This window comes from Aquarana catesbeiana, linkage group LG11, assembly GCF_042186555.1.
Source record: "Aquarana catesbeiana isolate 2022-GZ linkage group LG11, ASM4218655v1, whole genome shotgun sequence".
Taxonomy (NCBI): Eukaryota; Metazoa; Chordata; class Amphibia; order Anura; family Ranidae; genus Aquarana; species Aquarana catesbeiana.
In genome coordinates this window covers 229595111-229622653 of record NC_133334.1, presented here as the reverse complement: position 1 = coordinate 229622653, position 27543 = coordinate 229595111, and the positions used below count along the sequence as shown (strand labels likewise).

The following is a 27543-nucleotide window of genomic DNA, read 5'->3' as shown; positions in this document are numbered from 1 at the left end:
TAACACTGTGGAGGACCACACACACCAATTAGTGGATTTAAATCCGTGCAACTATATTTTTAACAGGATTATGTATTGTACCTGGAAGCAGACCTCCAGGTGGCCAGCTGGGCCCAGAGTGGGAGTAGGGTAACCGATTCAATGTATAACAGGATACTCAAATATCTGAAAGAGGACTACACCCAGAACTAAGCCCAGTAAACAGGAAGGGTGGGGATCAAGGGGGAGAAAGGAAGAGAGGGTTTGTAGGAGACAGTTGTGGAAAGGGAAAAAGAGAATTGAGCATCTCAGATGCAGGAGAAAGGGAACTCAGGTGAAAAAAGAGGAACAAGGCCCCCTCACCCAGGGAACGCGACTGGTCTCGGGGAGTCAGTCCGAATGCGAGGCCTCTTGAAGATAGGCATCAGTAAAGACACAATGTTGCCATGGTCTCCAGGTGTCACGGAAGGTCTCCTCTCGGTTAAGGTAGCAGTGAGATCCTCCATGTCCCAGAGTTCATTAACTTTGGAAAACCACAAGGACTTTGATGGCAGGTTCTCAGATCTCCAACATAAGGGGATGCATGCTTTAGCCACATTCAGTAACTGAATTGTGAGAGAAGCCTTATACTTCTTGATTGGACGGTTTGAGAGATGCACTAGACACACCACAGGGTTCCCCTCCAGATCGACACTAGTCAGATGTTTGATAGTACTGATCACCTCTTGCCAAAAGTTTGGGACAGTCCCAGAATATGTGGAGCATTGTTCCCTCCACATTACCACACCGCCAGCGCTTACTAGAGACCTGGAGGTAAAAGCGGTGTAGAGCGAAAATTTTGTAGCCAGTCTTCTGGGCAAAATTTTGTAGGACTTCTGGGCAAAGTGAAGAATCTTCTCTCTCTGTGCATCACTGAATTTGTTTTCAAGGTCTGATTCCCATTTTGAGAGGAACCCAAGCTCATACCCTGCTACTGGTCGGATCAGTAGCTCGTAGATCAATGAAAGACAGTGACAGGTTGGCTCCATCCTGTGGCAAATACGTTCCAATTCCATAAGCTGTCGAGATATACCCGGGGAGCGCGAATATCGATGGAGAAAGTTGCGCAGCTGTAGGCCACACCAGAAGTCAAGAGAGGGGTCAGCAGCCGCAGAGGGGGAGAGCTGGCCATCGGGCCCTAGAAAGTCACAGAGATGGAGCCGCCCACTCACCGCCAGATGTTGAAAGTGAGGGTTCTGGAGGCCAGGAGTAAATTCTGGATTACCCAGGACCGGCACCATGGGGGAAGTGATTGGTGATAATGAGGAGCGCTTGAATGCATCCCTGGCTACCAGCAATGTGCTGCCATTAGTAGGATGTTCGCTGAGAACGTTTGGTAGAGAGGAGGTGATCCATGGCCAACTCTTTGCCGTGCCATCGGAATTCTCAAGTTCCATGGCTACCCGCTGTTTCTCGGCACCATGGCAGTGCCAGTCCACAACCCTGTTGATGTGCACTGCTCTGTAGTAGGCCTGCACGTCTGGTAGTCTGACTCCACCCCTAGGCTTCGTAAGATGAAGAAGTTTAAGCTGGAGGCGTGGCCTCCGATGGGACCAAACTAATTCTTCTCCACTCATCTACAAATAAAATGTTGTCTAGAGTCAGGCTTAAAACGTATAGCTGACAATTTTAAACACCATTCTGGAATTAATTTTAGCTATGTAAGAAAAAGGGCTATTTCAGACAACCCTGGTACTTCAAAGCTTTCAGAAACAAATTCCTGTTCTTTCAGTAAAATAAGTTAATATGTGTCTTGGCAATATACAGTAAATCACACAGCCATAAATAAATCATCTACCACTAAACCTACCCCAGTTTATGGTCCATTAAACTTGGTGTGATGAATCTTTGAAACCTCCCCCTTGCTCTAATGTCTTTCCAGATGTAACTGACATTTGACAAAGGTAAGAAGGAAGACACGCTGTAGCTGGCACAGGGGCATAAACATATTCTAACACAATTTCGTGATTTCAGAAGTAGTTCAAGCAGTGCTAATATAGAAGAGTCACTTGCAGTTTCTCTTAGAAGCCTAGCTCTTAGAAGCCTGTATGACATGGTGACATTGAAGGAACACAATTAGGAAACAAAGACAGAGCATGGTAACCATGCGCTCCAGTTGAGGTCCCTATGACGAAACGTATTAATTATTCAGCAATGTTATGTTTGCCAAAGACTTTTAAATCAATCACTATATGGGATTTTATGCGGATGGAATAGTTTTGGCTAAAGTCATTTTTTTATTTCATCCCCTGTTCCTCTTCCCCCTCCCCCAATTCAAAGGGGGCCAACCTAGCTATTAAATTTGCTATATGCGATTTTGTTTATATTTTGTTTATAATTTACATGCGACTTTACATGTGGGATTTGGCTACACACGACTTACAAATTATTTTTTAAACTAGGACAACGTTACACCTACACACTCCAAAGGGGGTCACTTTGCTGTTTTATGTTTGGTTTTATTTTCGTTGAATTTTTTATTTGCACTTTTGGTCTATACTTTATATGCGACTTTACATATGGGATTTGGCTACACATGATTTACCAAGTATTCCTATGAATTAGGACAGCGCCACACCCACACACTAACCCTTCACTTACCTTCTGTTTTTTCCACCTTGGTGGAAATCACATCTGTGGAGGCAGCAGTCCTTTATGCGATTTCTTCCATTGTTTCCATTTTTTTCCATTTTCTCCACTTTTTTAATTTTCTGTTCCGGATACACCACTCATATTTCATTACTAAATAAGATCACAGCTGCAGGCAAGAAAGGAGAAATAGAGGGGGCTCATTGAGATGAAGGGTAAAAAGATGGCTAGAAAAATCAAGGATAATGGAGCATTTTGGGTCTAAGAATAATAAAAACCAAATCGAAAGGGTGAGATTGAAATGTAAGGTGTTGGATGCAGAAGTCTTAAAAAAGGGTATAGAGTGTAGGGTATGGGGTGACTTGTGACACAGTGGATTGTAGGTCATGGTACCAGGCTGCAACAGCGATCACATGATCGCAATGTCGACAAAGCTGTTATGAATTAATCTCATTCATAACAGCTCTGCTTCCTATATTAGTGAGCTGTGATTGGCCCACAACTTTTAAATTGTACCTGGGCCAATCACAGCACCTTGCACCATGTGATAAACTGTAGCCATTTACGCAGCCGCCTAGGGTGCACTGCTGCCTAGGGCGCCCGGCCACTGGTGTTCCCACTCTCTTCTCTGTGCAGCAAGCAACTAAGTCTCAGCATCAGCAGGCAGCTGCCACTCCGTTCGCTCATAGTGTCAGAGGCACAGCGGAGGACTGTGTCTGTGTCCCGACTCCCGAATGAATGGAAGCAAGCAAACATTCATTGATGGGCACTGGTAGGCTGCATTTGATGGGCGCTGGTGAGGCTGCATTCGATGGGCGCTGGTGAGGCTGCATTCGATGGGCACTGGTGAGGCTGCATTCGATGGGCACTTCAATAAAAGGGTGGGGTATACATGGGCAGGGCAAAGAGGGTGGAGTCAGGGGTGGGGCAAAGGAGGGGCGGCAAAATTAGGTTTCGCCTAGGGTGTCAAAAATCTTTGCACCAGTCCTGACCACTAGTAATCACAGCTGTCATGAAAGAAACTCAAAGTGTAAAAACAAAATCCCTGCTCACCCCCCCCCCCCCCCCCAGAGAAGTAAAGTGTTACCATGGTAAACTTCTGTGAAGACAGTATGTAAAAAATAGTAAAAAATAAAAAGCTAATATGTAGATAGATAGATAGATAGATAGATAGATAGATAGATAGATAGATAGATATAGATATAGATAGATATACATATCTATCTATATCTATATATATATATATATATATATATATATATATATATATATATATATATATAGATATAGATATATCTATATCTATATATATATATACACAGCTTGTATAACAGTGTAAATTTGCTGTCCCCTCAAAATAACTCAACACACAGCCATTAATGGCTAAACCTCCGTCAACAAAAGTGAGTACACCCCTAAGTGAAAATGTCCAAATTGGGCCCAATTAGCCATTTCCCCTCCCTGGTGTCATGTGACTCGCTAGTGTTACAAGGTCTCAGGTGTGAATAGTGAGCTGGTCTGTTAAATTTGGTGTTATCCCTCTCATTCGCTCATACTGGACACTGGAAGTTCAACATGGCACCTCATGGCAAAGAACTATCTGAGGATCTGAAAAAAAGAATTGTTACTGTACATAAAGATGGTCTAGGCCAGTGATGGCGAACCTTGGCACCCCAGATGTTTTGGAACTACATTTCCCATGATGCTCATGCACTCTGCAGTGTAGTTGAGCATCATGGGAAATGTAGTTTCAAAACATCTGGGGTGCCAAGGTTCACCATCACTGGTCTAGGCTATAAGAAGATTGCCAAGACCCTGAAACTAAGCTGCAGTACAGTGGCCAAGGCCATACGGAGGTTTAACAGGACAGGTTCCACTCAGAACAGGCCTCGTCATGGTTGACCAAAGAAGTTGAGTGCATGTTCTCAGCATCATATCCAGAGGTTGTCTTTTGGAAATAGACGTATGAGTGCTGCCAGCATTGCTGCAGAGGTTGAAAGGGTGAGGGGGTCGGCCTGTCAGTGCTCAGACCATAATGAATCAAATTGGTGTGCATGGCTCTCGTCCCAGAAGGAAGCCTCTTCTAAAGATGATGCACAAGAAAGCCTGCAAACAGTTTGCTGAAGACAAGCAGACTAAGGACATGGATTACTGGAACCATGTCCTGTGGTCTGATGAAACCAAGATAAACGTATTTGGTTCAGATGGTGTCAAGCGTGTGTGGCGGCAACCAGGTGAGGAGTACAAAGACAAGTGTGTCTTGCTTACAGTCAAGCATGGTGATGGCAGTGTCATGGTCTGGCGGGGAACCCGATGCGCGTGCACGAGCGCCAGCATGGGGATTTGTGTGTGTAAACACACAAATCCCTGTGCTGTCAGGGAAGAGCAAACATATCATTTGTTCCTACTTAAGTAGGAAAAACTATATGTCCCCTCTCCTAGTCACTCCCATCCCCACACAGTTAGAACACACTAAGGGAACACACAGTTAACCCCTTGATCACCACCTAGTGTTAACCCCTTCCCTGACAGTGACATTTACACAGGAATCAGTGCATTTTTATAGCACTGATCGCTGTATAATTGTTAATGGTCCCAAAAAAATGTCCTATCTGTCCGTCGCAATGTCGCAGTACCGCAAAAAATCACGGATCACCACCATTACTAGTAAAAAAAAAGTAAAATAAAAAAAATTACTAGTAAAAAATAAATAAATAATAAAAATGCCATAAAAATTCCATAAACCTTTCCCATAATTTGTAGGTGCTATAACGTTTGTGCAAACCAAACAATATACGCTTATTATGATTTTTGTTACCAAAAATATGCAGAAGAATATATATCGGCCTAAACTGATGAAGTACTTAGTTTTTTTTTTTTTAAATTGGGGATATCTATTATAGCAAAAAGTTAAAAATATTGTTTTTTTTTTTTCAAAATTGTCTTTTTGTTTATAGCGCAAAAAATAAAAACCGCAGAGGTGGTCAAATAACATCAAAATAAAGCTCTATTTGTGGGGAAAAAAAGGATGCAAATTCTGTTTGGGTACAGCATGACCGCGCAATTGTCAGTTAAAGCAACGCAGTGCCAAATTGGGCTAAGGATTCCCCGCTGACGGAGACACAGAGCAGGGCTGCGGATGAGAGCCACGTACACTGACTCCGGTGTCAGAGCTCAGCAGCCTGATATATCGGAGTTAGCGCAGAGAGGGGAGGGTAAGAACTGCCAGGATCAGCCAGGTATTACAGGTAGTACGGGGGCCAAATGACACAGCACGAGCACTGTGCTGTATATAATGCTTTAAAAGAACAGGATCTTTATTCATTTTTGGGGGTTAACAAACACTTTAATTGAGCAGCCTACATACGTCATATTACAAGTGATAACAAAAAATGTATTTGTTTGAAGAATGAGGTTATAAGCCAGCCATGATACTGCTGTGAGAATATCACTCTCTGAGTGATATTCTCACAGCAGTATCATGTGAGTTTTTGCAATGGAAAAAGAAATGTTCATCCTATCTTGAGGGTTTACCCACATTTTACAGAGGAAAGGTCATTGCTAAGATTCATGGCCACTGAGCCAAATCCTTCTTTGCGAGAAAACTGAAAATTGCATACCCACCTTTCCATAATTTTCCTTTCCTGTTGCATCTTCATGGCAGCATACATTTGGGTTGTGACTCTGCCCCTCACAACCCGATAGGACTGAATAGCTATAAATTGTAAGAGAGGACCCACCTCAGCATTCTCTGTATCCATCACCTTAGACGGATGGGCATCTGTATGCTGCCATGAAGATGCGACAGGAAAGGAAAATTACGGAAAGGTGAGTATACAATTTTCCGTTTACCTGTCACATCATGGCAGCATACATTTGGGAAATAACTCACCAAATGGGTGGATTCAAGAAGAAATTAAGTTTATTTAACAAGCAATTGAGGCATTGGCTTGAATGACTGACCTCCTGAAATCCACAGTCGCCAAGGTATCTCTGGTATTTCGTGTTCGCTGGAGTTGCTGCCAGGTGTATGTCCAGAATACCCCAGGTCTGAGTTGTGAGAGAGAAAGCCTGACGACTCAGAGACCACTTGTTGTTGGATAGGATGTTTCTGCTTAGGTCATCGGCTAGATGATTCTGTGCTCAGGGGAGGTACACCGCTCTCAGATCCGCTGTTTGTGCCCATTCAAGGGTGGGGTGAACTTCTTCCATAAGAGAATGACTCCTAGTTCCCCCCAGTCTGTTGATGTAAGCTACTGCCACTTTGTTGTCCATATGTAGTAACACCCCCTTGCTTCTCAAGAGGGGACGGAATGCTAAGAGGGCTTGAAAGGCAGCTCTCATTTCCAGTATGTATGAAATAATCTCCCGGGTTTGTAACAGCCAGAGACCCTGGACTGCCTGGTCCTGATAGTGGGCTCCCCATCCCTCCATACTGGCGTCAGAAGTGACCATTTCTTGTGGAGGGGGAACTATGTTCCTGAACCTCTTGAGGTTGTGTATATGGGTCCACCACCATATGGACTGTTTGACTGTTTGATTGGTTGAGACATCGACACTCCATCCCATTGTCTCAGAAATTAATTCTGAAATGTCCTTGTGTGCCACTGGGCCCACTGAACCATTGGTATGGTTGCTGATGTTGAGCCTAGAGCACTGAGTCATGCTCTGGCTGGTATCGATACTTTCTGAATTAGGAGAGTTATCTTCTCTTGGGGAAGTTGTACTCTGTTTAATCGAGTGTCTAGCTCTGTTTCCAGGAAGATCTTCTTCTGTGTGGGTTGAAGGTTGCTCTTTTCCCAATTTATCAACCAGCTGAAACTTTGTAGTGTGGCAATCCGTGTTTCTCGATCGAAATCGAGAGATTCCCGACTATCTGATAGGAGGAGGATGTCGTCCAGGTAATGATGGACTCTTAGACCTTTCTCCCACAGAAAGGCTATCACCGGTAACAGGACCTTTGCGAAAGTCCTGGGGGTGGTGGAAATTCCAAAGGGTAGACTCTGGAACTGAAAGTGTTGATGTTTTACTGAGATTCAAAGGAATCTTTGGAATGTAATGTGTATGGGGACGTGCATCTGATAAATCAATGGATAGCATCCAGTCTTCCAGATTTATCGTGCAAAGGATTGATTGAAGACTTTCCATCTTGAAAGACTCGACCATGATTTTCTTGTTGAGATTCTTTAGGTCTAATACTGGGCGCAGGTCTCCCATCTTTTTCTTTACTATAAATAGTAATAGAGAGTAGAAGCCTTTCCCTCTCTGGTGCAATGGAACTTCTACTATTGCCCGTTTCTAAAGCAAGTCTTGAATGTACTTGACTAAGAGCATTCTCTTTTCTCGTGATGCTGGAAGCCTCGTTGCATATAACTGGTCCCTGGGAATTTGGTTTTTAAATTTCCACCTGTGACCAAACTGAGTGGTGGCCATCATCCATGGGTCTCTTATGTTCTCTGCCTAAGCCTTCGTGAACTTCCTGAGCCTGGCTCCTACCACTGCAGGCTGGGCGGACACACCATCAAAAAGACTTTTGCTGTTCTCCTGTGGAGGAGGATTTTGTTTTTTGGAATTTTAAGAAGGAGGTCTGGGGATTCCTCCAGTTACTCCTAAATTATTTTCTGGGCCTGTATGACTTGGCCTCTCTATACCTTTCTGGGAGATTACGCCTGAATTGTGGCGGTTTCTGTTGTTTGGGTCTCCTGTCTGAGGGAATAAGACCGGATTTTCCCCCGGTGACTTTGGATATGGCTGTGTCTAGCTTTTCTCCAAAAAAGGTTTGTTCCATTGTATGGAATCTTACACCAGTTCATTTTTGAAGCGGCATCAGCTGTCCAGAGATCACGGAGGCCAGCAGCATTGCCCTTGAGAAGGATCTGATTGTGTCCACTGAAACCTCTGCAACGAAGACCCCTGCAAGACTAATTTCCTGAAGAGCTGTGATCACTTTCTCCTGTTCTGCTCCTTCCAGAATCAGCCTCTCAACTTTAGACGTCCAGCTGGAGATGCTCTTCCTACAACTGCTAAACCGATGGCCAGCCTACAAGCTCCGCCTGCTGCCGCATAGGCTCCTTTTAAATCAAGGTAGATTTTTCGGTCTAAAACTTCTCTCAATGTCACTGCATCTTCGAGAGGTAGTATTACATGCATGACCAAACGCATTAGTGATGCGTCTACCACTGGAGCTGGCACTAACGGATTTATGTTAGGCTCTTTTAGTGGGTAGAGTTTTGTCAGTCTGTTGTTGAGACTGTTTTTTTTCTTCAGCTTCTGTCACTCTTCTTTGATCAAATCCTCCAATTCATCAATGAATGGGAATGATTTCGGAATCTTTTTTAGGTTTGGAAAATATTTTTTTGTTTTCCATAGGGCTTCTTTAGACTCCTCCCATGCGATTGCTTCCTTCACGGACTTAACAAACGGTTCTATCAGGGTAAAGTTGAATCCTGTTGAGACCTCCAATTCTTCACTGTCAGATGAGCTATCTGCTGTTTTTGATGTGCTGGGTGTAACCGCTGAGGAAGTCTGAGCAGGCTTATCTGTTTCAGGCATTGATATTTGCTGGATCGATTCTTTTACCGATTCTCTAATGATATCAGTCACCACTCTGGCATACATCTCTTTTTCTCTAGTAGCTTCATCGAAGCACAAATGACAGGCCAATTTGTCTGGAAGTGCTATGGCGCCACAGACCCAGCAAGCATTTGCGGTCTGACAGGAGCGATGTCGGACCGAAGATGTTCTGTGAGAAGAGGACCTTCAATGTTATGAGTGACGATGTGGAGAGGGTGACTTTGAGCGACTTTGTCTGCAGCTTGAACGGCTTTTCTGAGTTGAGCGACTTCTTTGGTGCCCTGAGCTGCTCCTTCGGTTATCTGAGCGACTTCCTCGGTGTCCTGAGCTGCTTCTTCTGCGTCTTAAGTCCGATGATCTCTCTTTTTCTCAATCTTCACTACTTACCAATTCGTCCCCCTACCTATTAAGCTGTGAATGGTCTGCTTGGGCAGTGGTCTCCATGAGGAGTGAACACAGGCTTCCACCTAGAGTATGCAGTAGGATTTAGAGATGTACATAGGATAAGCAGACCAGTCACCCATAGTAGAGAATAGATTAGACTTACCTCAGAGTAGGAGCAGGGATAGAGTGGTTAGCGGGCAGAGTTTAGCAGTAGATCAATCCAATAGGAATAGGTGTCTTGTAATGACAGGAGAAAAAAGGAAGTGCTGGAGGCTTTTTAAATTTACCACCATCGCGGGGAATGATGTCACGATTGCGCATGCGCGATAGCGGGCCGAGGAGTCCACCCCCATGATAGATACTGGCAAAACAAGTTGTCGACTGTGGATTTCAGGAGGTCAATCATTCAAGCCAATGTCTCAATTGCTTGTTAAATAAACTTAATTTCTTCTTGAACCCACCCATTTGGCAAATTATTTCCCAAATGTATGCTGCCATGATACGACAGGTAAACGGAAAATTGTATACTCACCTTTCCGTAATTTTCCTTTATTGTCGCATCTTCATGACAGCATACAGATGCCCATCCTTCTAAGTAGGGATGAGCTTCGTGTTCGAGTCGAACCCATGTTCGACTCGAACATCGGCTGTTCGATCGTTCGCCGAATTGCGAACGTTATGGGCCGTTCGCGCTAAATTCGTGTGGCGCGTCACGGCCCATAATTCACTGCGGCATCGCAGTGCATTGCTGGCTGATGATTGGCCAAGCATGCACTATGACCCGCATGCTTGGCCAATCACAGCGCTGTCAGTAGAGAGAGCTGTAATTGGCCAAAGCCAGGGTGGCTTTGGCCAATTATGGCTCAGGGGATTTAGTACACACCCCACACTATATAAGGCCGCCTGCACGGCGGCCCTGTGTAGTGTGTGTTCCGGTGTGCTGAGAGATAGAGAGAGAGAGAGACAGTGTCATTTGATTTGAGTTAGATAGATTAGGCAGAACAGTCAGTCAGTTAGCTGCACTTACAGTGTATTGTGTATATATATGCATCCCAGGTGTTGCATATATATATATACACTGTATTCAGTTTAGCTAGATCCGTTCCTGTTATCTTCTATCTAGACTATTTACATTTAATGCAGTGCGTCCTGCTCACAGTGTTCAGCTAGATCCGTTCCTGCTATTTACATTTAGTGCAGTGCGTCCTGCTCACAGTGTTCAGCTAGATCCGTTCCTGTTATCTTCTAGACTATTTACATTTAGTGCAGTGCGTCCTGCTCACAGTGTTCAGCTAGATCCGTTCCTGCTATTTACATTTAGTGCAGTGCGTCCTGCTCACAGTGTTCAGCTAGATCCGTTCCTGCTATTTACATTTAGTGCAGTGCGTCTTGCTCACAGTGTTCAGCTAGATCCGTTCCTGTTATCTTCTAGACTATTTACATTTAGTGCAGTGCGTCCTGCTCACAGTGTTCAGCTAGATCCGTTCCTGCAATTTACATTTAGTGCAGTGCGTCCTGCTCACAGTGTTCAGCTAGATCCGTTCCTGCTATTTACATTTAGTGCAGTGCGTCCTGCTCACAGTGTTCAGCTAGATCCGTTCCTGCTATTTACATTTAGTGCAGTGCGTCCTGCTCACAGTGTTCAGCTAGATCCGTTCCTGCTATTTACATTTAGTGCAGTGCGTCCTGCTCACAGTGTTCAGCTAGATCCATTCCTGCTATTTACATTTAGTGCAGTGCGTCCTGCGCACAGTGTTCAGCTAGAGCCGTTCCTGCTATTTACATTTAGTGCAGTGCGTCCTGCTCACAGTGTTCAGCTAGATCCGTTCCTGTTATCTTCTAGACTATTTACATTTAGTGCAGTGCGTCCTGCTCACAGTGTTCAGCTAGATCCGTTCCTGCTATTTACATTTAGTGCAGTGCGTCCTGCTCACAGTGTTCAGCTAGATCCGTTCCTGTTATCTTCTAGACTATTTACATTTAGTGCAGTGCGTCCTGCTCACAGTGTTCAGCTAGATCCGTTCCTGTTATCTTCTAGACTATTTACATTTAGTGCAGTGCGTCCTGCTCACAGTGTTCAGCTAGATCCGTTCCTGTTATCTTCTAGACTATTTACATTTAGTGCAGTGCGTCCTGCTCACAGTGTTCAGCTAGATCCGTTCCTGTTATCTTCTAGACTATTTACATTTAGTGCAGTGCGTCCTGCTCACAGTGTTCAGCTAGATCCGTTCCTGTTATCTTCTAGACTATTTACATTTAGTGCAGTGCGTCCTGCTCACAGTGTTCAGCTAGATCCGTTCCTGTTATCTTCCTACTGACAGGCAGGCTTGTCTGGTTACAGTATATAAAGCTACCTGAAGAAAATTACAGGTGTTCTGTTTGATCCTATTAGTACCACGGTCAGGCAGCTAGACTATTTACATTTAGTACAGTGCGTCCTGCTCACAGTGTTCAGCTAGATCCGTTCCTGTTATCTTCCTACTGACAGGCAGGCTTGTCTGGTTACAGTATATAAAGCTACTTGAAGAAAATTACAGGTGTTCTATCCCAGCTTAGTGCAGCTACAGGCCATTAGTATGTCTGGAAGGCCAAGAAGGAGAGGCAGACAGTCACAAGCCAATAAGAGAGGGCAAGCAGGCTCTGTGTCTAGTGCTGGTCGTGGAGACGGTGCATCCTCATCAGCACGTGGCCATGGGACACGCTTGGCCTTTTTTTCGGCAGCTGGCCATGTTGAGCCGCAACATGCGGAAGACTTGGTCGAGTGGATGACCAAGCCGTCCTCATCCTCCTCATCCTCTCTCACCCATGCCCAGGGTGCTTTGTCTGGCAAAGCAGCGGCCTCTTCCCTCAGCTCAATGTCATCAGTGACTCCTTCCCTAGCTCCACCATGTCCTCATGAGGATTCCCTCGAACTGTTTGACCACAGTGTTGGGTACATGCTCCAGGAGGATGCCCAGCGTTTGGAAGGCTCTGATGACGATACTGAGCTCGATGAAGGCAGTAACATGAGCGCGGACAGAGGGGGTGCCCAAGAAGGACAGCAATCTGGCAGTCATGCTCCCCCTGCTGCAGCATACTGCCAGGTTTGCTCCAGTGATGAGGAGGGAGGGGATGATGAGGTCACTGACTCAACGTGGGTGCCTGATAGGAGAGAGGAGGAGGAGGAGGAGGAGGAGGAGGAGGCGGCAGCACATCACCAACGAGGCAGGATGCCCTCCAGGGGCCAGCCTAAGGGCAGCACATTGACTGCATCACACCCCAAAGCTCCACATGTGCAGGGCGCTGCAGTCTCTGCGCGTTATTCAAAAAGTTCTTTGGTGTGGGCCTTTTTTGAGACGAGTGCATCAGATCGCACCGCTGCTATTTGCAACATATGTCTCAAGCGTATCTCGCGTGGCCAAAATATCTCCCGCTTGGGTACCACATGCTTGACCAGACATATGTTGACCTGCCATGCAGTTCGTTGGCAAGCGTATCTAAAAGACCCACACCAAAGAACAAAGAGGATCTCTCCTTGCTCCTCATCAGCTGAGATTTCCAACCCCACTAGACCTTCAGTCCTCTCTGAGACCTGCAGTGAGAGGAATGAAGGTGTAGAATTAGGTGTGTCACAGCCAAGTACTTGTGGGCAATCTGCTTTTGGTACACCGACGTCAGATTGTACCAGGCAAATTTCCCTGCCCCAGCTGCTGCACCGCCGAAAGAAGTTTGCTCCCAGCCATCCACATGCCCAGCGGTTGAATGCTAGCTTGGCAAAATTGCTAGCACTTCAACTGCTGCCTTTTCAGTTGGTAGACTCTGCCCCCTTCCGTGAGTTTGTGGAATGTGCGGTTCCTCAGTGGCAGGTACCCAAACGCCACTTTTTCTCACGGAAGGCGATTCCGGCTCTCTACCGGCATGTGGAAGGCAATGTCCATGCCTCGCTGGACAGGGCGGTCAGCGGTAAGGTGCATATTACCGCTGACTCATGGTCCAGCAGGCATGGACAGGGACGTTACCTAAGTTTCACGGCGCATTGGGTGACTCTGCTGGCAGCTGGGAAGGATGCAGGACAAGGTGCAGTAGTGTTGGAGGTTGTTCCGCCACCACGCCTCCAAAATGCTGATTGTGACACACCTCTCTCCTCCACCCCCTCCTCTTCTTCTTCCTCCATGGCCTCTTCCTCGGAACCAGCGGTGCTCCGTAGGCGTTCAAGGGGCTACGCAAGTACGCAGGCCAAAAGATGCCATGCGGTGCTTGAGCTGGTGTGCTTGGGGGACAGGAGCCACACTGGGGCAGAGGTTCTGTCAGCTCTGCAGGGGCAGGTTCAGAGGTGGTTGACGCCACGCCAACTTAAGGCAGGAATGGTGGTTTGCGACAATGGCACCAACCTCCTCTCTGCCCTCCGACAGGGACAAATGACCCATGTGCCCTGTTTGGCTCACGTCCTTAACTTGGTGGTGCAGCGGTTCTTGGGCAGGTACCCGGGCTTACAGGATGTCCTGAGGCAGGCCAGGAAAGTCTGTGTGCATTTCCGCCGGTCATATAATGCCAGTGCTCGGCTGACGGACCTCCAAAAGGAGTTTAACCTGCCCAAGAACCGCCTAATCTGTGACATGCCCACCAGGTGGAACTCAACGTTGGCCATGCTGCAGCGGCTGCACACGCAGCAGAGGGCCATCAATGAGTACCTGTGCGACTATGGCACCAGGACAGGGTCAGGGGAGCTTGGTTTTTTTTCCCCACGCCAGTGGGCCATGATCAGGGATGCATGCACTGTCCTGTCACCATTCGAGGAGGCCACGAGGATGGTGAGCAGTGACAGTGCATGCATCAGTGACACTGTCCCCCTTGTCCACCTGTTGGAGCACACGCTGCGTGGAATAATGGACAGGGCACTTGAGGCAGAACAGAGGCAGGAAGAGGAGGACTTCCTTAGCTCTCAAGGCCCCCTTTATCCAGACAGTGTTCCTGCGTGCCCGCCGATCACACAGGAAGAGGACGAGGAGGAAGAGGAGGAGGAGGAAGATTGTGTCAGTATGGAGGTGGAGCCTGGCACTCAGCATCAGCAGCAGTCTTTAAGGGATCAGTCCCAAGAAACACATGGACTTGTACGTGGCTGGGAGGAGGTGGCTGCGGACCATGTCGTTCTTAGTGACCCAGAGGACTCCGGACCGAATGCCTCAGCAAACCTACGCTGCATGGCCTCCCTGATCCTGCAAAGCCTGCGTAAGGATCCTCGTATTCGTGGTATCAAGGAGAAGGACCAATACTGGCTGGCAACCCTCCTTGATCCACGTTACAAGGGTAAGGTTGCGGACCTTATCTTGCCATCGCAGAGGGAGCAGAGGATGAAACATCTTCGGGAGGCCTTGCAGAAAGGTCTGTGCAACGCGTTCCCAGAGACTGGGAGGTTACAAACTCCTGTTTCTGGACAACGTGTTGCTGAGGCTTCGGTCAGTCAAAGAAGGAGCGGTGGAGAAGGTGGCCGTCTGACCGATGCGTTCAGACAATTTTTTGGTCCGCAGCCCCAAGGTATGATCGGTTCCAGCAACCATCGCCAGCGTCTGTTTTACATGGTGCAGGAATACCTAGGGGCAAGATCAGACTTGGACACCTTTCCCACCGAAAATCCTCTGGGTTACTGGGTCTTGAGGATGGATCACTGGCCAGAGCTTGCACAGTATGCAATTGAGCTACTGGCCTGTCCTGCATCCAGCGTTCTTTCGGAACGCACATTCAGTGCTGCTGGAGGCGTGGTAACCGATCACAGGGTGCGTCTGTCCACCGACTCGGTCGATCGGCTGACCTTCATAAAAATGAATGAGTCTTGGATCACCACCAGCTACCAAGCACCTGATGCTGATGTAACCGAATAATTTTTTTTGAAATCTCAGATCCCTTCAAAGACTGCCTATGCTGATGCTGAGTGACTATCCCTGAGTAATTATCCTCTTCCTCCTCAATCATCACGCTGATAGCTTGTAAGAACATTTTTGGTTCTGGGCGCCACCACCAGTGCCTAAGGCACAATTTTTCAGCCCCTGTTTAACAGGGGCGTGTAATTACAATTTTTGATGTAATACTTTGCAGCAGGGCTCGTTCCTGCATTCCAACTAGAGTGTCTGTGAGGGGTTGCAGTGTTGTGGCACCAGCACCAGTGCCTAGGGCCCAATTTTTCTGCCCCTGTCTAACAGGGGCGTGTAATTACAATTTTTGATGCAATACTTTGCAGCAGGGCTCGTTCCTGCGTTCCAACTAGAGTGTCTGTGAGGGGTTGCAGTGTTGTGGCACCAGCACCAGTGCCTAAGGCCCAATTTTTCTGCCCCTGTCTAACAGGGGCGTGTAATTACAATTTTTGATGCAATACTTTGCAGCAGGGCTCGTTCCTGCGTTCCAACTAGAGTGTCTGTGAGGGGTTGCAGTGTTGTGGCACCAGCACCAGTGCCTAAGGCCTAATTTTTCAGCTCCTGTTCAACAGGGGCATGTAATTACAATTCTTGATCTAATATTTCACAGCAGGGCCCTGTGAGGGCTTACAGTGTTGTGGCCACAGCAACACCTAAGGCCCAAATTTCTGCTGAGTATATAGGGCAGGACCCTACTTTCAAACATCTAACTTACAAACGACTCCTACTTGCAAACGGAAGGAGACAACAGGAAGTGAGATGAAATCTACCCCTAGGAAGGGAAATTCTCTCCTGTAAGAGTTAATATGGGAAAACAAGTTCTCCTTTCCACTGATGCTTTCCAATCCTTGTTCCACAAAAAAACCCAAATTTTCAAAAAACATTTTTCATTGGGACAAAAAAGTGAGGTGAAATCTTCTGAAGAGGAGGAAAGACAGCAAAACAAATGTCACAGGGGTGATAACCCTTCCCTATGTTTTCCAAAAAGCTTAGAAAAGATTTTTTGGCTGGAGCTAAACACGTTAAAAATGTTAAAAATTACAAACAGATTCTACTTAACAACAAACCTACAGTCCCTGTCTTGTTTGCACCGCCTGTATACTGCTGTTCAGAGTATATAGGGCCTGGTGGCCCCACACCTTTCCTTATTTTAATTTGGGTGCGGGGTTCCCCTTAATATCCATACAAGACCCAAAGGGACTGGTAATGGACTGGGGGGTACCCATGCCGTTTGTCTCACTGATTTTCATCCATATTGCCATGACCCGACATGACATTAAACCCGCAAGCAGTTTTAAATGAGATTTTTTCCTTTAAAAATGACATTTGGTGCAGGGACTGTTCTAAACATGGGAAACACGCGTCACTTTACAGGCATACTATAGACACCCCCCAGGTACGATATTTAAAGGAATATTTCACTTTTTTTTTTTTACTTTAAGCATCATTAAAATCACTGCTCCCGAAAAAACGGCCGTTTTTAAAAGTTTTTTTTGCATTGATACATGTCCCCTGGGGTAGGACCCGGGTCCCCAAACCCTTTTTAGGACAATACCATGCAAATTAGCCTTTAAAATGAGCACTTTTGATTTCGAACGTTCGAGTCCCATAGACGTCAATGGGGTTCTAACGTTCGTGCGAACTTTCGGTCCGTTCGCGGGTTCTGGTGCGAACCGAACCGGGGGGTGTTCGGCTCATCCCTACTTCTAAGGTGATAGATACAGAGAATGCTCAAAATCAATCATATGCATACATTATCTACTAGTGTTAATCCATATGCGGATCATTAAAGTCATATGTTGTAAATTAAATAGTATCATATTAGTTATATCTGATATAGGCACAATAATTGGATGTATAAAGGCAACAGTGGTTTACTCTCACAGTAAGCAGAGTACCACTAAAAACTACTTCAACATGCATTAAGCAGAGTGGAGAAAAGCAGGAAATCCTCTGGGATTTACATGAGAATCCTTATGAGGGTTTGCAGCAAGCATCATGCAAGGGAGAGGTCAACCTGCGGATGTAAATCAAAGAAACAGAAAAAAGTCCATCAGTGGGTTGATAATCCCTGAATTCAGGGTATACTTATATGATTGTATAGTAGATCAACAATGCAACAGAGATGCTAAGTAAATTAAGCTATTTAAGCATAGATTAGTGAAAATTGTGTGTAGATTGCACTTGAATGAGATGAACCAAGACGTGTTTTGTTGCCACCAGTGATAGCTTTGTAAAGCAGACGGGGGGAAACTTGTTATGGTAGCTGCGGTGTTGTTCCAGCCACATTTCCCTAGGATGCATACTAGATTTAACTTGGTTCCATGAAAACTATTATGACCATATGATCCGGTATTAAGCAGACCCTCTGAGAGACAATGTTCACTGGGTGGGATGAAGAATAATAAGCATTTATATAAATGGCAGAACAAATGTTGGATTTAGTGATATTGGGTACGTTGGCGTGGATTTTTATTATTGCATCGTCCAATCCCCATAACCCATAAATGTCTGCATGCTTGACTACTCTGGAGGGAGCCTTGACTGGCTTAGTGTACTTTCTAAGTGGACTGTTCACTACCACTGGATTGATGCACAGCCTGTTGTGGCTCAAGAAGCTGCACAGAACCCCTTGATTAAGCCTCATTATATATGCTATGGGTGAAGGTTCTTTGACTGTTGAACTGTATGAGGCATTGGATATGCCATACTATATTCCTTTCGTTTGAGTGTTATCCACTCAAACTTCTTTGTAGCTCGGCTCTGCTTAATGCATGTTGTATGTATACAAATTATTGTGACTTTACTACAGCAAACATACAAAATGGTTCATTTATATTCTAGGTCTTCAGACTGGCAGAAGTTAATAGTTACTCATTGCCACATAGTGTGTATTATACTATACTAGACTTTCTCTGGAAGATGTGGCAGATATTGACTTTAAACTGTTTAATATTTAACTTTTTTTGGCTCAGGTTATCTTATTTTTGCTATTTCTGTAACAGGTGGAAAGTGCATATTAATTAGTCTTTTGTTTACTATTTTTGATTAATATAAATCTTTCAAAAAAAAATCTTTTTGTTTATTTTTGGAGATTACTCAAAGCTTTATACATTGTCCAACAAAATTGTCAATGAACAATGTAAATGAAAGCGGAGCTTGTGGTGATTTTCTCAACATCTAAACAAGGTATAACTGGGGAGAAAGAGCTTCAGCATGAATATGATATTTGGAATCATACTTTCAATTTCACTTTGTTTTTTAAAGTATAACTAAAAGCAACACTTATTTTGTAGTTTTGGATAGAGTGAAGAGAGATTAGAACAATTGTCAGTTTTTATTACATAGTAGGTGAGGTTGAAAAAAGACAAGTCCGTCAAGTCCAACCTATGTGTGTGATTATAGGTCAGTTATTGCTGTCTGTTCCCCCGTTAAGGAGATTCACCCTCTTTATTTGTTCTGTTTACCATTATCATTGAAAGTAAGAGAAAATCCCAAATTTTGTATTGTCCCCAGAAATGTATTAGAGGGTAAATCTTCCAATGGGGACACTAGTTCTGGTGACCTGGTGGTCCCCAAGGAGTACCCTTTATTTGCAGGGATTTCTTCTTCCTGTTTGGCTATGGGACCGGAAGTGAAGGGACATCTCCGCAATGGGATGCAAATGGTGAAAAAAAATCCGACAGAATATTATAACCCTCCCTTACTCTATCCAAAATGAAAAAAACAAAAAAAAACTTTAGTTATTTGTAGATTACTGCTATCAAAGTGAACAATCTTTAAGTTTCTAAACATACTTTGTGAAGATCCACACTTATTTACTTCCTTGAATTCTGTGACATATATCCACCATGCCCTGTAAGTAGGCACTGCTGTGTCACATCCTTCACAGAGCCTGCCTTCTGAACTACGGAGATGCTAAGAGGAGGAGTTTCAGGAGGTGGAGTCAGTACAGGAATCACTGTTTGCAGGCAGCAGGGTAGCATGGGATATGTAGTCCTTAGAAATTGAAAGTAAGCATCAGCGAAAAAGCTGCTAAGCATGTAAGGAATCCAGGAAGTTGTGGAAAAGGATGGCCAGTGAACAGGCAGCACTCACTACATAAAAAGAGATTTTTCAAGTATGCATTGGATTGTAACTATTTTTTGTATTACTATTACAATGCTGATGTTATAAAACAAAAGTGTATGTTGTTACCAAAGATTTTCTGTAAAGTGCCCTGTCTCTACATTAAAAATTGTCTATTAATGCTGTACCTGTAAAGAAAGCATATACTTACTTATCTCTTCTGCCGCCTGTGCCCCCGAAGGCTGCTCTAATCCTGGAAAATCCTCTTCTGAATTCTTCTGCTTGAAGACATTTTTGGGTGTGTTGATCTCCTGGTCCCCCTGTTGCACTCACTGCTTCTTCCTATCGACCCCTCATGTCACTACAAGAATGTTAGTATTAGTTAGTAATGATGAAAAGATTGGTAAGAGGAACCAGTGAGCAGTTAAGGGTAGGACAGGTAAGTATGTTCTTTCTTGGTATCCATTTTGGGGTGAAAAAGGAATGGGCAAGAAGTGCTTCATCATGATAACAGCACTTAGGATGTGACTGAGCTGTAAGACATCTGTAAGACATCAAAGCAGCTCTACAGGGTTAAGAAAATAGGACGCCATTATTGTATCCAGTGCCGGATTTAGACCTCGGGGGGCATTTCAAGTTCGGGGGCCCCTCAACTCAGTCAGACATCACAGTTATGCATCACACTACAATATTTACAAAAAGTCTTTCTTCCTGCACTTAGTATTTGCAAAATCTTTAATTAACCCATCAAACGGTGTCATCTTGAGGACACTGCTCTCCACAGCCAGTAGGCACAGAGCACTTAGTCTTTCATAGATTATTCTGGTTCTCAGATATTTCTATATCAGTACCAATTTGCTAGTGACCATCATGCTCAAAAATATTACATATATATTATACATTAACACCTAGAAAAGTATCAGCAAGCTCTTCATCATGTAATAAAACTGCTTGTTGAGATGGAGTGAGACATGACTGGAGCTTGACGAAGGATGCAAACTGGACAATTTCCCCAACAAACTTTGCAAACAATTGCCCCTTTTGCCTCCTTATACAGTAAATGCAGCACTGATTGTATCGCCTAAAAATGTAATTATACAGACTAGAGGCAAGGCTAATTTTAAAGAACACAGCTCTGTTGATGTGTGCTGCTTCTTGCTCTTAGAGTGCCACATTTGAGAACTTCATCTATAACAAATTATAAAACACTAGACAAGGTGGCTAGCAACTGCAAGCCCGTCTCCTAATCAGCTGTCCAGTCCTTTTCGGGCAAAGAACTCATAGGACCTATTCGCAGAATGGAAAAGTATGAATGGGCTCTGAGGCAAAGATGATCGAAAAAGAAGATAGCATGCCTTACACTCTTAAGTCTTGTACACACAAAGACTATATCGGATGAATGATCGTCCCTATTTTTTTGCATGCTAGTCTCATATAGAAAACTAGAAAATTAATTTCCTGGAGAAAATTAGTGGGAATGCTGAATAGCTGAATTGCTAAAGCTAACTGGATGAATAGCTTAAATCCGTAAGAAAAAGTTGAAGAAGTGAGAATAGTTGGAAAAGTAGGAATGGTTTTAAAATATGAATTTCATTAAAAAAGTTTAACAACACCACTAATGTATGAAAGGTTTTTTGAAAAGCTTTTTGATCATTAATCCCCACACCTAATGAGTGAGAGACAGTGTGAGAGAACCCTTCAAACAAGCCTTAATAAGTCCACAACAGTACATGCTATCAAAACAGCGACTTCACTGTTAGAGACACATGGCCTTTGTGAACGTATCGGTATAAAATTTATGTTGATAAACTTAAAAATGTGGGTATGTCAGCGAAAGAAGTTGGCTGTGTGTTTCGCTGGAAATGTGAAGAATTTTATACAGGACAGTTAATGGAAGAAAGTGTAGAACTCTTGTCATTTGGAAGCTCAACCAGCCAAAAGTAAAAGGCGTATCACAAAATTGAGCACATTGCCTGAAACTAGACAAAAATACCTATGTTTTGATGTATAAATTGTGTATGACAAGTAGATCTTGTGGGTGTGGGAGCAATTTATAGAGAAAGAACTAAGATAATTTTTGTAAGGCTCTGTGCTCTAGCTATGACATCATCCACTCTAAGCAGCCCAATACACACTCTGTTTAATCGATAAAATTTCCTGAAATGATTACTAAACTTAAACAGCTTTTTCACAAAAACTGTAAAAGATATCAAACTGAAAAGATATAGCCAGATAGCTGAATATTTTGTGAACATTTTAAAGTTTGTTTGGTGTCTGTAGGTGAAAGTATGAAGGAGCAGAAACTTTTGGGAGCGGAAGAAGATTTTAAGGATTTGAAGCATGCTGTCATTCACTTCAATGTTAAAAAAAAAGTGTTAAAAAGCTTAATATTTTAAAAAGTATAAATAGTAGAAAAAAAGTTGAAGAAGTCATCATTCGTTGAAAGAGCTGAACATTTTAAAAGTTGAATGATTTCAATAGCTGAAAGTATGCAGAAGTTACGCAGAGCCAAAAAACGTACGGAATAATAATGAAATGAAAAATAAATACAAACGAACCACAATAGTGGGACTGCTAAAGCAGTCCCACTAATTAGGAACCACAATAGTGGGACTGCTAAAACAGTCCCACTAATTAGGAGGTTACTAAACTTACAAAAATTCTCATACAACTTCGAAAGTGATGTAATGTATTGTATGTTATTGTAATGTATTTTTTCGTTTCAGAGTACGTGTAGTCTTGTTCTTCCGATTTTTTTCCGCCAAATATAGTACTGGTTAAACAAAATTCAAATGATCTGGTATCGTTCGAGAAAATTTTTCGTGTTTGTCCCTTCGGATAATTTTCAGATACACTGTTGTAATCAGCTCTTGAAAGCTGTGTACTAACGATCAGATTGCCATACGATCGCTTTGAAAGCGGTATTTTTCGTCCAAATTTCTAATCATGTGTGCTAGGCTTTAGAGGTATGAAGTAAAAAATAAACTAGAGTTTTGTTTGGTCAGTCAATCAGTGAATTAATTGGTGAGGTTGTCAGTTAATCAGTGCCAGTTTAACTACTCTCAGTCAGTTAACCAGTGAAGGGGATTAATTGTGGAAAGCTTCAACAATTTGATTTAACTGTGCAATTCTCCAACAAAACTAGAATGATTGACTAAAAAAAACAGATAAAAAAGTGAATCCACCTAAAATGGAGATATGGTGGTTTTAGTGGGACTGTGTTTGTTTCCCTGGTTGAGATTTTACTTTTCCACAGGTCCATTTTTTAGGTTACTGTACTTCTTAATTGTTTTAACGTTTGAGTTTTGCTGGCCATTGTTCATAGACTAGGAATTAGGGAGCGTTTGTCAGCAACAGAACAGATAAAGATTAGTTAGTAAGTGGAATGCAGTGCAGTGGGTTTGTTGTCAAATTCAAGGCATACAATGTTGCCTGTCCTTTGCCAGTAAATAAATAGAGGTCACCTTCAGAACAATGCAAGAATGACACATCCTTCTATTTTAATTCTAGGCTTGAAAACATCATTGCTGTTTGCTATAGCTGCTAGAGGTGCGCATCCTCACGGGTCTCACGATTCAATTCGATTACGATTATCTGGTCAACAATTTTATATGATTCGATTCCGCAATGCATCACGATTACTGATAATGGTTTGGTTTCCATCAAAAAAAAAATTCAAACATTTAGAAGAACTACATTTTTTAAATTTTATCTGCTTTAAAAAAAAAAAAAGGACACTCCCTGCATATAGCGGGGCAAGGACATGGAAGAGTCCAGGATATGAGGGAGGGGTAGGAACTAAAGGATGGAGGAATCCATGAATAAGAAAGGAAGGATGGAAGAGTCTGGGAATGGAAGAATCCATGAATAGAGAATGGAAGACCAGAGGAGTCTGGAGATAGGAACTGAAGGATGGAAGAGCCTGGGAATGGAGATGGAGGAATCCATGGATAGGAACAGAAGTATGGAAGAGGCTGGGGATGGAGATGGAGGAATCCATGGATAGGAACAGAAGGATGGAAGAGGCTGGGGATGGAGATGGAGGAATCCATGGATAGGAACAGAAGTATGAAAGAGTTCAAAGATAAAAATGGTGGTGGTGAGGGGGGACTGAAGGATGGAAGAATCAAAGGGAGGATGTTAAGATGGTCACGGAGTCCTGTAGGTGAGGAACATCAGAGGTAGAGGATCCCCTGGGCTGTGTACATAGCAGGGTTTGGGGGGTGATAGTCCTCTCCTGGAGTCCAGGGTTGGGGATGTCATTGTGGTTTCTGTATAAACTTATTTTACTAAAGTGGAATTCTACCCAAATGTTAAACTTCCACTTTAAGGAGTCTTAACCCCCTTACATGCCACAACTGGCATGTCATTTTTTTTGGGGGGGTGGGTACCTAGTTCTGACAGGTACCCAGCTCCCACTTCCACTTGGGGCGCCTATGTGGCCCCTCCCTCCCTCCCTGCAATCTTCTGGGACACGTCACAGGGCCCAGAAGATTGTCCAGCTATGCAGGACAACGCAGTGAGACATGCGCACCCTGCTGTGAAGCCACAAGCTGTCACAGCCAGATGCCCACAGTAGTATTGCCAGCACCGTGGACAGGTGGGGGAGAGAAGGGCGGGTTTGGGCAGGCACTTTGCTGGACCATGGGACAGGGGAGTGTCTTTTTATTAAAAGTCAGAAGATACACTTTTTGTAGCTGCTGACTTTTAATAAACAAAAAAATTACTGGAACTCCGCTTTGAATTAAAAATAATCTCACTCCCTTACAAAGTGGACTAATCCGGTGCACTACAAGGTACAGGCATTCACATACACTGCTGCTGGGAGGTCATGAGGGATTACAATCCACGGCTGACAAACAGCCCTGTGAAGTTCTCTGTACTGTCTCTGTGCTGACAGTTCCCTGGCTTTCCTGGTTGCACCTTCCAGCACACTAGGAGTTAACACAGTGGAATGTGAAAACGGGGAAGCCGGGGAACTGTCAGCATGGAGCATGTACGAGGTGTAAGTAGAGTACAAACACATTTGTACTCTACTTACTTCTGTTAAAATACCTTTGTTCTAATAAATCAAGAGTAACAATCCATTAAGAGCCCCGCTGTATGTGCTTTTTAAAAAGTATGGAACTTCACACTGCATTTCTCAGTGTGTGTACATGCCGCTCATGTGACTGCTCAACCCGCCTCTCTCCTCTCTCCTCTCACGTCTCTCCTGACGTCAGTGGGGAATTCTCAGCCCTGCCCACTGACTGTAGCTTTCAGTTTAGAAGAGAGGCGGACGGGGCTGAGGATTCCCCACTGACGTCAGGAGAAGCGTGAGAGGAGAGAGGCGGGCCGGGCAGTCACATGAGCGGCATGTACACATACTGAGAAATGCGGCATGAGGCTCTATATTTTTTAAAAGGCACAAACAGCAGGGCATGGGATTTATTAAAACACTTATTTTAACAACTATACACTCGGAGCGCTCTCCTGGGAGGGGCGGAGCAAGTCAGGATGACATCACCCTGCAACTGATTTTTCCCGGTCGTATGCATCGATGCCGCATCGGGGACACCTGAATCGCGATGCATAGATGCAGCAATTAATTTCAGCATCCCTAATAGCTGATACTATTTAGAGCTGTTTTTTTTTTTGTTTTGTTTTTTGATTTTTAATTCTCTTCCTACTTTCCAACCTTTAAATTCAGAATGATCTTTCACAATAGAAAGAAATCCATGAACAGGAACTATCCCTGCATGGCAAAAATGTAATCTTGTAAGATTACAATTAATTATTATTGCACCATACTCCTCCAGCACATACTTATGAGTTAACATCGGCTTTCTCTACTACAATGCTGGATTCCTGACACAGCTAGCACATGGTTAGGCCTCACTCTGAATAACCCCTAATAGTTCAAGATTTGCCATTTGCTGGCAGGGGTCTGCAGTGCCCTTTGGTGTAGCAACCAATAGCAATGAAAAGAGTACTTTCTGTACTAGCTATGACTTGGTGGACTACTGGTCCCAGTCAGTCCTGTGCAAGCTCTTCCAACCCTCCTGACTGCAGCAGCTTGTCTCTAAACCCAGCGACATCACAGTCTCTTCTTCTGGCTCTATATCCACTCCTGGCATGTCTCTCCCAGATCTTCTGACTGTGCCTGTCACTCACCGACTTGCATGGCAATGTTACCCCCTTTTCTTCTACTGCTCCTGTTCTGGACACCCCTCATTTGAGTTGTATGGAGAGGTTCCTTCCCAGCTCCCGAGCTCCAGGCCCAAGATCACCCCCCTAGAGGGAGGCCTCCCTCCAAGGCCATGACAGCCTAACATGCCATCACTCAGTTCTTCCACCGGACAACTTCTCCCCCAGCAGGCTGACCCTGGGTATATATAGAAGGCTTGCCCCTTGCCAATCCTAGTTGGGGATTGGTCAGAGATCCTAGATACACCCCATGTCACTTTCAGCTAGGCATGCCTAAATTTACCTGCACTGGCTGAACCAAACAACAACAAAAAAAAACACTACCTCTAGCAACCTACCTAAGGCAGAGAATGCTACATATCTTTTTTCCCCTTTCATATAAGTGATCACCTTCCCTCTGGTCTCAGCTGCATAAGAGCTGGGGGAGGAGAAACAACAGCACACTGAGCTTCACAGTGAATAGCTGTGCAGGTGGGGCATGTAAAGGCTAGTCTGATCATTGGAGGAGAGCAGGCTGAGTTCCCAGCATAGCTAGAGAACTGACCGCGCTGTGCTCTCCTGCTTAGTGTGGTCAGTTTTTAGAGCAGAGGGACTGGCAGGAACACCAGGGATTTCACACAAACAAAGCAATACAAAGAGAACAGGAGAATTTTTCATGCAAGTACATGGTACAGCAGGCACATATTAGGAATACACTAAGACCCAGACATTCCTACAGAGGCACCTCTTATGATGAACAATAAGCAAAATTATTGAAAGACGGCTATCTGAGGGGACAGTTCTTTGCCTTAGTTCCTCAGCCGGCTAGCGTTCGGGTCTAGGGTTTATGGTAGTGCCCATAAATACAGTCCTAGTAAAGTGTACATATGGTGGAAAAAGGCTGCTAGTTACATGTCTGGTCCCTATGAGCTCAGTCCAGCTTATATCAGCAAAGATCAATGGCAGCAATGTCCTCTCACCTGTCCCAGCGACACAGCTGCTTTAGTTGCACTGTCCAAGTATAAGTCTACTTCTGGATCCATGCAGTGTGTTGCCAGCCCTCAGCCCACTGGATATCCACCTTCCGCTCTCTCTAGCTCATGTCGCAGGCTTGTGTCCAGCCCCTCTCACAGCAAGAGGAAGTTACTCTGTCAGCAGCCCAGGAAAATATAGCTTATTCTCCTCCTCCTAACAGTTTCTCCTTGGGAACTGTAGCCCAACCGCTTATTGACTTCCACTGCAAAACTCTCCTGGACCACATCTCCCAAAGTTCAGTGTGGCAGCGTTCAATTCTCCTGAGCTCCATCTGCTTGTCAGCTCCCCCTGTTGGATGGAGGTGGAATAGCGTTAACCCATTCAGGCTGATAATCCAAAAGGCACAGAAAGCAACTGCAGCACGGTTTCCTAACTTGCTCTTTCTCACTAGTCATGAACCTGACTACACATAAATGTGATTCCTTAGTAATATTTCATCATCCACTTCAATTAAAGCTAATAGAATCTAGCCAGCACTGTTCTTTTTTTTTGAAAATTGTTTTTATTGCAATATTTTAAGTATGAGATACAAAATAGAGCCTATTGGGCATGACCAGGTTCGAATATAAAAAAACAATGAACATAACAAACAAAAACTAGAAGCAACCAAAAAAAACTTGGTACGCTCGAACCACCTATGCAGATTGATACAAACGTGTCTTTCAGAGCCTAGCTCACTATTAAGATAAATACTCTCTCAGAACTGAGATACCCAGAAATTTATCTGGCTAGTGTAACATGAAATCAAAGTCCTGTTAACAGAGAAACTGTGAATTACTATACAGAGTATATTCTAGTCATCTAGAGAGTCCACATTTGTAGA

At 44.3% G+C, this 27543-nt stretch overlaps 1 long non-coding RNA gene across 2 annotated transcripts in view; it reads right to left on the bottom strand.

The window, feature by feature from the left end:
* LOC141111650 (uncharacterized) overlaps positions 1-26987 on the bottom strand; it is a 37058-nt gene extending 10071 nt beyond the window's left edge. For both annotated transcript variants that reach the window (XR_012236467.1, XR_012236468.1), the window contains exons 1-2: positions 26666-26987; positions 2620-2776 (exon numbers count right to left, since the gene is read on the bottom strand). This is a non-coding gene — a long non-coding RNA (uncharacterized lncRNA). The remainder of the gene's footprint in view (positions 1-2619; positions 2777-26665) is intronic.
* Positions 26988-27543: the final 556 nt, after the last annotated feature.